This window comes from Bufo bufo, chromosome 6 (genome assembly GCF_905171765.1).
Source record: "Bufo bufo chromosome 6, aBufBuf1.1, whole genome shotgun sequence".
NCBI classification, from domain to species: domain Eukaryota; kingdom Metazoa; phylum Chordata; class Amphibia; order Anura; family Bufonidae; genus Bufo; species Bufo bufo.
In genome coordinates this window covers 405,704,568-405,714,210 of record NC_053394.1, presented here as the reverse complement: position 1 = coordinate 405,714,210, position 9,643 = coordinate 405,704,568, and the positions used below count along the sequence as shown (strand labels likewise).

Here is a 9,643-nt window from a genome sequence, read left to right as displayed (position 1 = left end):
GGATAAAACAAGACTGAACACAAGATCTTCACAGCCTTCTACAGATCATAGGGGACATTTCATAAGACCTTATCTCCATCTACCTGATCATCCTGTGGGACATTGTGATGTTCTTCTGAACCATCCTGAGGAAGAAGAGGACTGGGACATCTCTCCGGTGTTCTTCTCTCTTGCTTAACTGTAGGAAACACATCCAGTGACTGAATTCATTCCTTACATACAGATAATGAGAGGACGTGTGTATTTAGTCATGTCTATTACCTGGTGATGTGAGGGGCCGATGATCCTCCATGACGTCCTTGTAGAGATCTTTGTGTCCTTCTAAATACTCCCACTCCTCCATGGAGAAATAGATGGTGACATCCTGACACCTTATAGGAACCTGACAACACAATGATACAGTCATTACCCAGATCCCTTCATAGCATTCCTGTATAACGTCCCAGCATTCCCAGCAGTGTCACCTCTCCAGTCAGCAGCTCAATCATCTTGTTGGTGAGTTCTAGGATCTTCTCTCTATTGATTTCCTCATGTATCAGGGGGTGAGCTGGAGGCCCCGTGATTGGGCTCAGGGTTCTTCCCCATCCTTCAGACACAGGGATCTGACAGTGCTCACTAGAGGTCTTCTTCACTACTGTGTAGTCCTGGTTATGGAGAGACACAGTAATAAATATCACTCCATACATCTCCAGAGTCCCTCACCTCTCCAGTCATGTTTATCTGTTAGTAACATAGATAAGATGATGTAATGTGACATCATCAGAATCCCTCACCTCGCCAGTAAGCCGGAAGAGGATCTCTAGGGTGAGATTTATTATACTCTCCGCCATCTTGTCTCTGTCTCTATCCATCCTTGACGGGTCAGTCAGGAGAAGGATCTTATATAGAAGATCTCCACTGAGCGGATCCTCTATTGTAGGAACCTGTATGGAGAGAAGATGAGACGATGTAAAATCCTACAAAATCCTATGTAAGATACAATTACTGGAGATAATAAGAGGAGATGTCAGAGGAGATAATAAAGTGTAGATGCTGTATATCCAGTGAAGGCAGTTCCTCCATGTCTCAGGACAAAGCATGCCCCTTTTCACATTATGCTACAGTTAATTACAGGCCGCAGTGGTGATGTCAGTATAAAGCTGTAATCTGGTAGGTGACATCATAGATCCAGAGCTCAGACTACCCTTGTCCTGTCAGCTAGGATCTCAGGATTTACCCCAAATACAGATTGTTTGTTGGGGATAATAAACACACAGTCCTCAGCGCTGAGATTGTAGCGGTGGAATTCTGGAAATCACAGGATGGACAGATATGTTAATGATATGCAAATGAGGAAAAAAATTGGAAAGAAAATATTCAAAACCTCTGGATGTATTCAGTATGGAGTATGAGCTCCAGGCGGAGAAATCCCCGCACTTACACACCTCGGCCGCTATCAGTGAGGTTATTAATGGTTGTCTGAGGAATGTTCTGTCATGTCTACATCTCACTTCCCGATGAGGGAGAAGACCAGCTGCATTGAGAGGTGTATGTGTGGAGGTGTATAAACTCCAATCTAAATGCGCTTTTATTACCATCCATAGGCAGCATTTAGGTGCACCTGTGAGGCCTGCAACATATCAGCAGGGCCGGACTGGATACCGGGAAAATTCCCAGGCGACAGCAAGGAGGCTTCTCCATGGCAGGACGCTAATCTCCTGACGTCACAAATGCAGAATGGCTGTGCGTTCCAGGGCGGCCTGGATGTCACAGCGGGCTGATGGAGTGGCTGCTGCCAGCGGGGATCAGCTTTCTGCTCACTGTCCTAGTGCTGGCCTGGTGCTGAGGATAGTGCTGGTGCTGCGGGGGTCGGGAGACCATATCAGCCTGCTGGTGTAGCCAGTTCTGGTGAGTGCCCAGTAACAATGTCACAGCGCGCTGGGGTTGATGGAGTCGGCTTTCTGCTCACTGTCCTAGTGCTGGTGCTGAGGATAGCGCTGGTGCTGCGGGGGTCGGGAGACCACAAACCTGGCAAGAAAGGCCATGTCAGCCTGCTGGTGGTGGCCGGTTCTGGTGAGTGCCCTCTCAAAGCGTGCCCCAGACTCAGGAAGGTCCAGTATAGCAGCGAGGGGACTGGTGACTTCACATTACTTATATCTATATGTCCTGGTGGGGTGTACTGCTATCATAGAGGCCCTCCTGGCAGGTGTAGGCGTGTAGCTGACTGCCGCACCGTGTAACTACTGTAGTTACACAGCAACATATACACCACTAACGTGATAAGCCGTCACCATTTCCTTGTAGCTTGCCTTTTACTCAGTACATACACAAAGGTGCACCAAACATGGCTCCTGTACTACAGACATATGTTATGAAAGCAGCTTTCACTCTAGCATTCGATAGAGCACTTATGTTGTCGGCAGTGTAACACAGTTGTGTATCTAAGGCTACTTTCACACTAGCGGCACGGACCTCCACCAGGCTGCTCCGTCGGGTGAACAGCCTGTCAGATCCGTCCTGCCGCTAGTGACCGTGTGCCCCGGACATGTTGTGCGCCCAGTGTGCCAGCCCAGGCACCAGACACTGACTGGTCCTCTGCCAAACGCTGTCTGGCCATGCTGAGAGTTATAGTTTTGCAAGAGCTGGAGGCATCCTGGTTGGGAAAAGCTGGTCTACTGTGATAATATGAACAATGGGGGTTCTACAAGAGAGCTATTGTGGGGCAAAGTTCATATTCGTATTTACACACGTGTTTTAAAATGAATGCTTTCCCCTTTTATAAGCAAGTAAATAATGACGCAATGCTGTGGGGCTGGTGTGCAACTTTTTCCAGGGCTGGTTTTTATCCCCAGTCCGGCCCTGCATTTCAGCCAGCCATGGGTGGGACTCTAAGCCTCCCCCCATTGTATGTGTGGTTAGTCACACTGGAGGGAACTGGGAGCTGTTTTCTGTGAGTCGGACCTTACGCAGCTGTAATTTACCCACTGGCTCCTGGTACTACCCATACGGTACAGGTAGGTTTTAGTGTTAGGTCCCGTGCCACTTGAGAAACCTTGGCGTGGTGCGCGGGCTCAGGTATGTCCTTTTTTTTTTTATTAAATAAATTTTTATTTTTCATTCAAAGCATAAAAATTTAGGAAACATGATATTGCAAAAATATAATACAAAATATACACGGCTTGGATACATTTTTCTATCATGAGTGCAAAACAAAAACACATTTGATCCTAGTCCCCCCCCTCCCCCTCCCTCGCTGTCGTTGTCTGGAGCACACATCCACAGCAAGACTAGACCTTACGACCATGTCAGCCAAGTTCTATCCCATCTAACTTTCTGACTCTTATTATGAATAGAAATTTTTTCATATTTCCTCACTTTATCAACCAGGTGGTGCCATTCAGATACCAGCAAGGGGTTTTCTGAGCCCCAATTCCTAGCAATTATTACCCTGGCCAACATCAGTGACTTCATCCAGAGCAGATTTTCCCGTCCCTGTTCATCAAATACGGAGGCACCTAAAACCGCAGTAGTTACATCTATCCAAGAATCACATGAAGAGCATCTGCGAAGCTGAGAGAGAACATTACTCCAAAAATCCTGGACTAGAGGGCATGCCCAAACCAGATGTATAAAATCTGCAGATTGGGCCTGACACCTACGACACCTATCTGAAACATCCTTATAGAACCGGGAGAGAGAGGTGGGCGTGTAGTATAAACGGTGTAGAATCCTAAACTGAATTAACCTGTGATACCCGGATATAGAAGTTTTTCGGACATTCCTATAGATTAGTTCCCATTTTATTGTTTTATTATTACCAATATCTTGACCCCACTTCACCTCACTTCTAAACTTATTCAGTTTGGCCATTTCCGCTCTCCATTTACTGTAGATTAGTGAAATGGACGTACTATTCTGGTATAGGTTAAAACACCAATCTATAAATTGTTGTGACTTAACCATAAACACCTCTTTAATATAAGGATATACTGGCTAAAGTCTCATTTTTAACATCAGTGTGAGGGTTTAGTCAGATGTTACTGTTTGCATCCACCGCAGTAGTGCACCTATTCTTGTAACTATTTATTCTATATATCAATCCACAGCCACACATTTTACCATCTGGTGTGGGATGTATCTGTGGCACTTGTGGTCTGCTGCGGGCATCCTCCACTGTGTGCATTTTTTGCTGGGGATCGACCTTAGCAACAGACCACAAGTGCAGTATCTGCTTCCCCGAGCATAAATGCACAACTGCATTTGGGGTTGAGCATTTCCTGCCTTTTGAGACCAGGTATTTTTGTCATTTATAGAGAGCGCATCTCAGCAAATTTTTACATAATAAGCCACGTCTCTAACTCCACCCAACAGCTATGCATACACCCCCCCCCCTAGTGCCCCCGCACATTGATTATTACCCCTTAGTTCCTCTTCACAGCAGTGCTGCCCAGTGTCGGACTGGGGTGCCTAGGGCCCACCAGTAAAATTTATTTTAAAGGACCACCATACGGATGCATTGAAATATTTCCTGCTCACACAGCAGTAGACAGCAGCAAGATGCAACACGATGATTGATTATGGGGTCCCCACAGTTAATTTGAGAAGGTGGGTCCCTGGCAAAAGAGGATAATAGCTAGCAGTCATCATCCCAGCCACCTGATCGCATCAATAATAATAAACTGGGTAGTTTCTTAAATGCCTATCTATATATAGTGCAGTAACTATACTGTGTCATATGCCACTTATGCAGGGGGTGAGAAACTAGGGGCCCACTTTGCTCAGGGGCCCACCGGGGGATTCACCTGTACCCCTCTGGGCCAGTCCGAGAGCCTGGTGCTGCCCTCCTTAGTGCCCCTTTACAGTTCCTTAGTGCCCCAGAGTCCCTTCACAGTAGTGCTGCCCTCCTAAGTGCCCCTTCACAGTAGTGCTGCCTCCTTAGTGCCCTTGTAGTTTTAAGGGTACTTTCATACTTGCGTTTTGAGGATCCGGCAGGCAGTTCTGTCGCCGGAACTGCCTGCCGGATCCGGAAATCCATATGCAAACGGATATTATTTGTAGATGGATCCGGATGCGGCTGATAAATGCATTAAAATACCGGATCCGTCTCTCCGGTGTCATCTGGAAAAACAGATACGGTTTTTATTATTTTCACATTTTTAAAGATCTGCGCATGCACAGACCGGAAGATGGGATCCGTCAATACGTCAATTTTAATGTCGGATCCGGCACTAATACATTCCAATGGAAATGAATCCAGCAAGTGTTCCGGAATTTTAGGCAGAGAAAATATCGCAACATGATGCGTTTATTTTCTCCGGCCAAATACCGTTAGAGGGACTGAACTGATGCATCCTGAACGGATTGCTCTCTATTTAGAATGCATTACAATTCCCTGTGACGGAACTCAATACCGGAAAAGAATAACGCTAGTGTGAAAGTACCCTAAGGGGTATTCCATGTTGTTAGATTTCTATAAGGTCTAATTGCGTGGTTCCTTTGAGATGGACCGCCACAACCTTATTATACTGTTTGTACTTTCATGTATATATTTTCTAAAAATTAAAGGGTATTCCGGATAGATTAAGTTACCCCCTATCCACAGAACAGGGGTTGACTATTAGACACCCCCCCGTAATGACCGGCAACACTCGTCTATCTCCAGAATTTCCACAGAAATTAATGGAATGGTGGCACGGATGCCCAACCGGTCTAATAGTTATCTCTATCCTGTGGATAGGCAATAACTTAATGTAACTGGAACAAAATGTAAATGCACTACTCACCTAGTCCGCTCTCCCGATGAACAGAGCGCATCTCTCCCAGTCTGTGCTGGGGTGTGATCATGGGGCGTAGCTTAACAAGGGAGTTAAGTCGCTGTAATACTGTCACGATCAGTGTGGGAGGGAAACTCCACACTGAACACAGGAGGGAAGGGGACAGTAACTGGGCCTGGAAACTAGGGAAGGAACAGGTTAACTCCTAGACAACTCTAATCCGGGCCCTGACTACCTATCAATAAGAATAGACCCTGAATACATTAGGTGATTTTCGCTTATGTTTATGTCACTTGTATTGTTGTACGCTTTACTTATTGGAAAATGTACAATGCTTTGAAAAATTGAAAACAATAAAAACTTTCAATAAAAAAAAAAAAGAAAAAAAAAAAGAGGATAGACCCTGAACGTAGGAATATTCATATGCAGGAAACCTAGGCCCTGATTTCCCTATAAGGCCCTGGAATAAGGTAAGGACCAGAGACCACCCATTCCTCTCCAGATGGACGAATGGAAGTCCCTGTCTCAGGCCCAGATACAACAGGGAATATAACAAACACAAACAAACGCAACACTTAACTTCCGTAGAGATGGGCGAACAGGAACACCAGAGACGACCTCACACCAGCTCAGCCAAACCCAAATGAAGCTATCTACCGCATGGTCAGAAGGGTGGGGTGAGACTATAAAGGGTGTAAGTGATGTCCACTGAGCAACAGCTGAGAAAAGGGAAGTGGTCATTAACCCCATCAACACTGAATAAAGAGAAATCAAGGAGGCTGTTAGATTCCTCCACGCTCAGCCAGTCTCCCTGATCTCCTGACACCAGTCACCTGAGGGACCGTGACACATACTGTGCCCCCCAGTAATAGTAATGCCTCCAATAGTGCCTCCCAGAACTAATAATACCCCCATTAGTGCCCCCCAATAATATTAATGCCACCATTAGCACCCCCCAGAATTAATACTGTCCCCATTAATGCCCCCCAGAAACATTAATGCTGCCAGTAATAGTAATGCCTTTAGCGCCCCCCCAGTAAGAATAATGCCCTCATTAATGCCCCCCAGAATTAATAATGCACCCCATTAGGGCCCCCAATAAGAGTAATGCCCCCATTGGTGCCCTCAGTAAGAGGAATGCTCCCATTAGTTCTCCCCAGTAAGAATAATGCCCCCATTAGTCCCCCCAGTAAGAAAAATGCCCCCATTAGCGCCCCCCAATAAGAGGAATGCTCCCAATAATAATACCCCCTAGTAAGATAAATGCCCCCATTAGTACCCCCTAGTAAGTGGAATGCCCCCATTAGTACCCCCTAGTAAGAGGAATGCCCCCATTAGTACCCCCTAGTAAGAGGAATGCCCCCATTAGTACCCCCTAGTAAGAGGAATGCCCCCATTAGTACCCCCTAGTAAGAGGAATGCCCCCATTAGTACCCCCTAGTAAGAGGAATGCCCCATTAATACCCCCTAGTAAGAGGAATGCCCCCATTAGTACCCCCTAGTAAGAGGAATGCCCCCATTAGTACCCCCTAGTAAGAGGAATGCCCCCATTAGTACCCCCTAGTAAGAGGAATGCCCCATTAGTACCCCCTAGTAAGAGGAATGCCCCCATTAGTACCCCCTAGTAAGAGGAATGCCCCCATTAGTACCCCCTAGTAAGAGGAATGCCCCCATTAGTACCCCCTAGTAAGAGGAATGCCCCCATTAGTACCCCCTAGTAAGAGGGATGCCCCCTTCTCTGCTTCTGCAAAAAAAAAAAATAAAGCACTCCACTCACCTCCTCCATTTGAACACTCACTGCTGACTGGAAGCTCCGGACAGGACCTGCGCTCCAGCGTGATGACATCTCGCAGGTCCTGTCCTCCTGTCAGCAGTGAGCAAATGGAGGAGGGGAGTGCTTTTTTTTTTTCTTAACACAAGTGTGGGGTGAAAGGCTGCACTATTGAGCGCTCAGCAATGGAAGTCTCATTAGTAACAGTCCATATAGGAAAATACTGGCATAATATTGCTGGTAGAAAAAAAATACCGGCATCAGCAGGGGCACTAAAATACCGGTTTTGCCAGCGAGATACTGGCCGAGTGGCCACCCTAAGGGCTCATGCACACGACGTGCCGTTTTTTGCAGTCAGCAAATTGCGGATCCGCAAAAAACGGATGCCGCCCGTGTGCCTGCCGCAATTTGCGTAACGAAACAGGAGGCCCATTATAGAGATGCCTATTCTTGTCTGCAAAACGGACGGGGTCACGGAACTGAGCAACGGATGCAGACCCATTGAAATTAATGGTTCCATATACGGACAGTATACGGAATGCAAAATACTGTCGTGTGCATGAGCCCTAACTGTCTCACTGGATCTGGGATGGTTGGGAGATAATCTCACCACTGCTGGAAAAGAGCCTGAGGAAAAAGGAAAGTACTGGTGGGCAGCGTTTGCCCCAGAGGGAGAGCGGATCAGGGGGAGAGAGCTGGTAGTGAAGGGGTTAATGACGCCTCTGCCCCAGTAATCCTGACAGACAATGGGGGTGACTGTACACATACCTGCACCGCTGGACACTACATGTATGGGGGAGGGGGGAGACTAGTGGGCTAAAGGACCTGTCATGATGTCATGACCATGTGACCATGTGTGGGAGGAGTCAGGTTCCAGGCTGCACTGCTGGAAGAGGTAAAGGACCTTTCATGATGTCATGATCATGTGACCATGTGTGGTGGGAGGAGTCAGCCTCCAGGCTGTAATGGAGTGGGTAAAAGGAGGTGTGATGTCACTGGTCACATGTTGCTGATGGTCAGGTGGTACAATAGATGCAGTGGGTATATATATGTCGCAGGGAAATGATGAAAAAGGAGATTTGATCAAATCCCTTAGGGAAATGATCAATTCACGGAAGATGGTTAAAATAACATCTCTGTGGGGTGATTTCCCTAAAGAAAGTAAGTGATTTGGTTCAAATCCCTTAACTGTTTTAGTGAAAAGATGAAATAAACAAGTAAGGAGTCCTGAAAAAAAAGAAAGCAGTCGAAGGACCTTTGATTACCTCATAGACATGTGACCAGTAATGTGACCAGTAATATTGCTATGTTACTGGTCACATGGTGATGATGTCATCAAAGGTCCTTTATCCCATAGCTCTCACAGTTTGCTGATAAAAGGCCCTAGCGACGCCCCTGATTCTAGGTATATACTATTCTGGCAGGGGGACACAGCCAGGCATATTTCTGTGGGGGCACACTCCTGGCCATGGGTTCAGATATAGAAAAAAATCTAACTCTGACCGAAGTTCTATCTGAAGACCAGTTTGACGAAACTATCAGAACAAAAACAAGCGGCATGATAAAGAAAAACCTTTGTGGACTCGCAAAAGGATAGAAGAAGCGATCACAGTCATTGAGCCATTTAAATTAGCACCACTACTTCAACTACAATGGACACATAAACAGTACCATTATGGAAGAAAATACGATGTTATGGAAGTAGGTACTAAAATATCTTTGATTTTGAAGAGAAAGTCTGACTCCGATCCAAATATCTAAACAATATTATTTCATATTATTATTATATTATCAACAATATTAAACTTTTCACTAAAACAGTTAAGTGTTTGATGATCAAATCACTTACTTTCTTTAGGGAACATCATCTTCCGTGAATTGATCAAATCTCCATTTTCATCATTTCCCTGCGACATACAGTATATATACACTCACCTAAAGAATTATTAGGAACACCATACTAATACGGTGTTGGACCCCCTTTTGCCTTCAGAACTGCCTTAATTCTACGTGGCATTGATTCCACAAGGTGCTGATAGCATTCTTTAGAAATGTTGGCCCATATTGTTAGGATAGCATCTTGCAGTTGATGGAGATTTGAGGGATGCACATCCAGGGC

The 9,643-nt window shown here is 45.9% G+C and overlaps 2 long non-coding RNA genes across 2 annotated transcripts; both read right to left on the bottom strand.

The window, feature by feature from the left end:
• Nucleotides 1–129: 129 nt before the first annotated feature.
• Nucleotides 130–535, bottom strand: LOC121004559. The gene is made up of 3 exons (XR_005779756.1): nucleotides 465–535; nucleotides 262–382; nucleotides 130–178 (listed from the first exon to the last, which is right to left on the bottom strand). It is a non-coding gene; the product is annotated as an uncharacterized LOC121004559 (long non-coding RNA).
• Nucleotides 536–606: 71 nt separating this feature from the next.
• Nucleotides 607–8,331, bottom strand: LOC121004547. The gene is made up of 3 exons (XR_005779743.1): nucleotides 8,293–8,331; nucleotides 774–923; nucleotides 607–644 (listed from the first exon to the last, which is right to left on the bottom strand). It is a non-coding gene; the product is annotated as an uncharacterized LOC121004547 (long non-coding RNA).
• Between the last annotated feature and the right edge of the window lie 1,312 nt (nucleotides 8,332–9,643).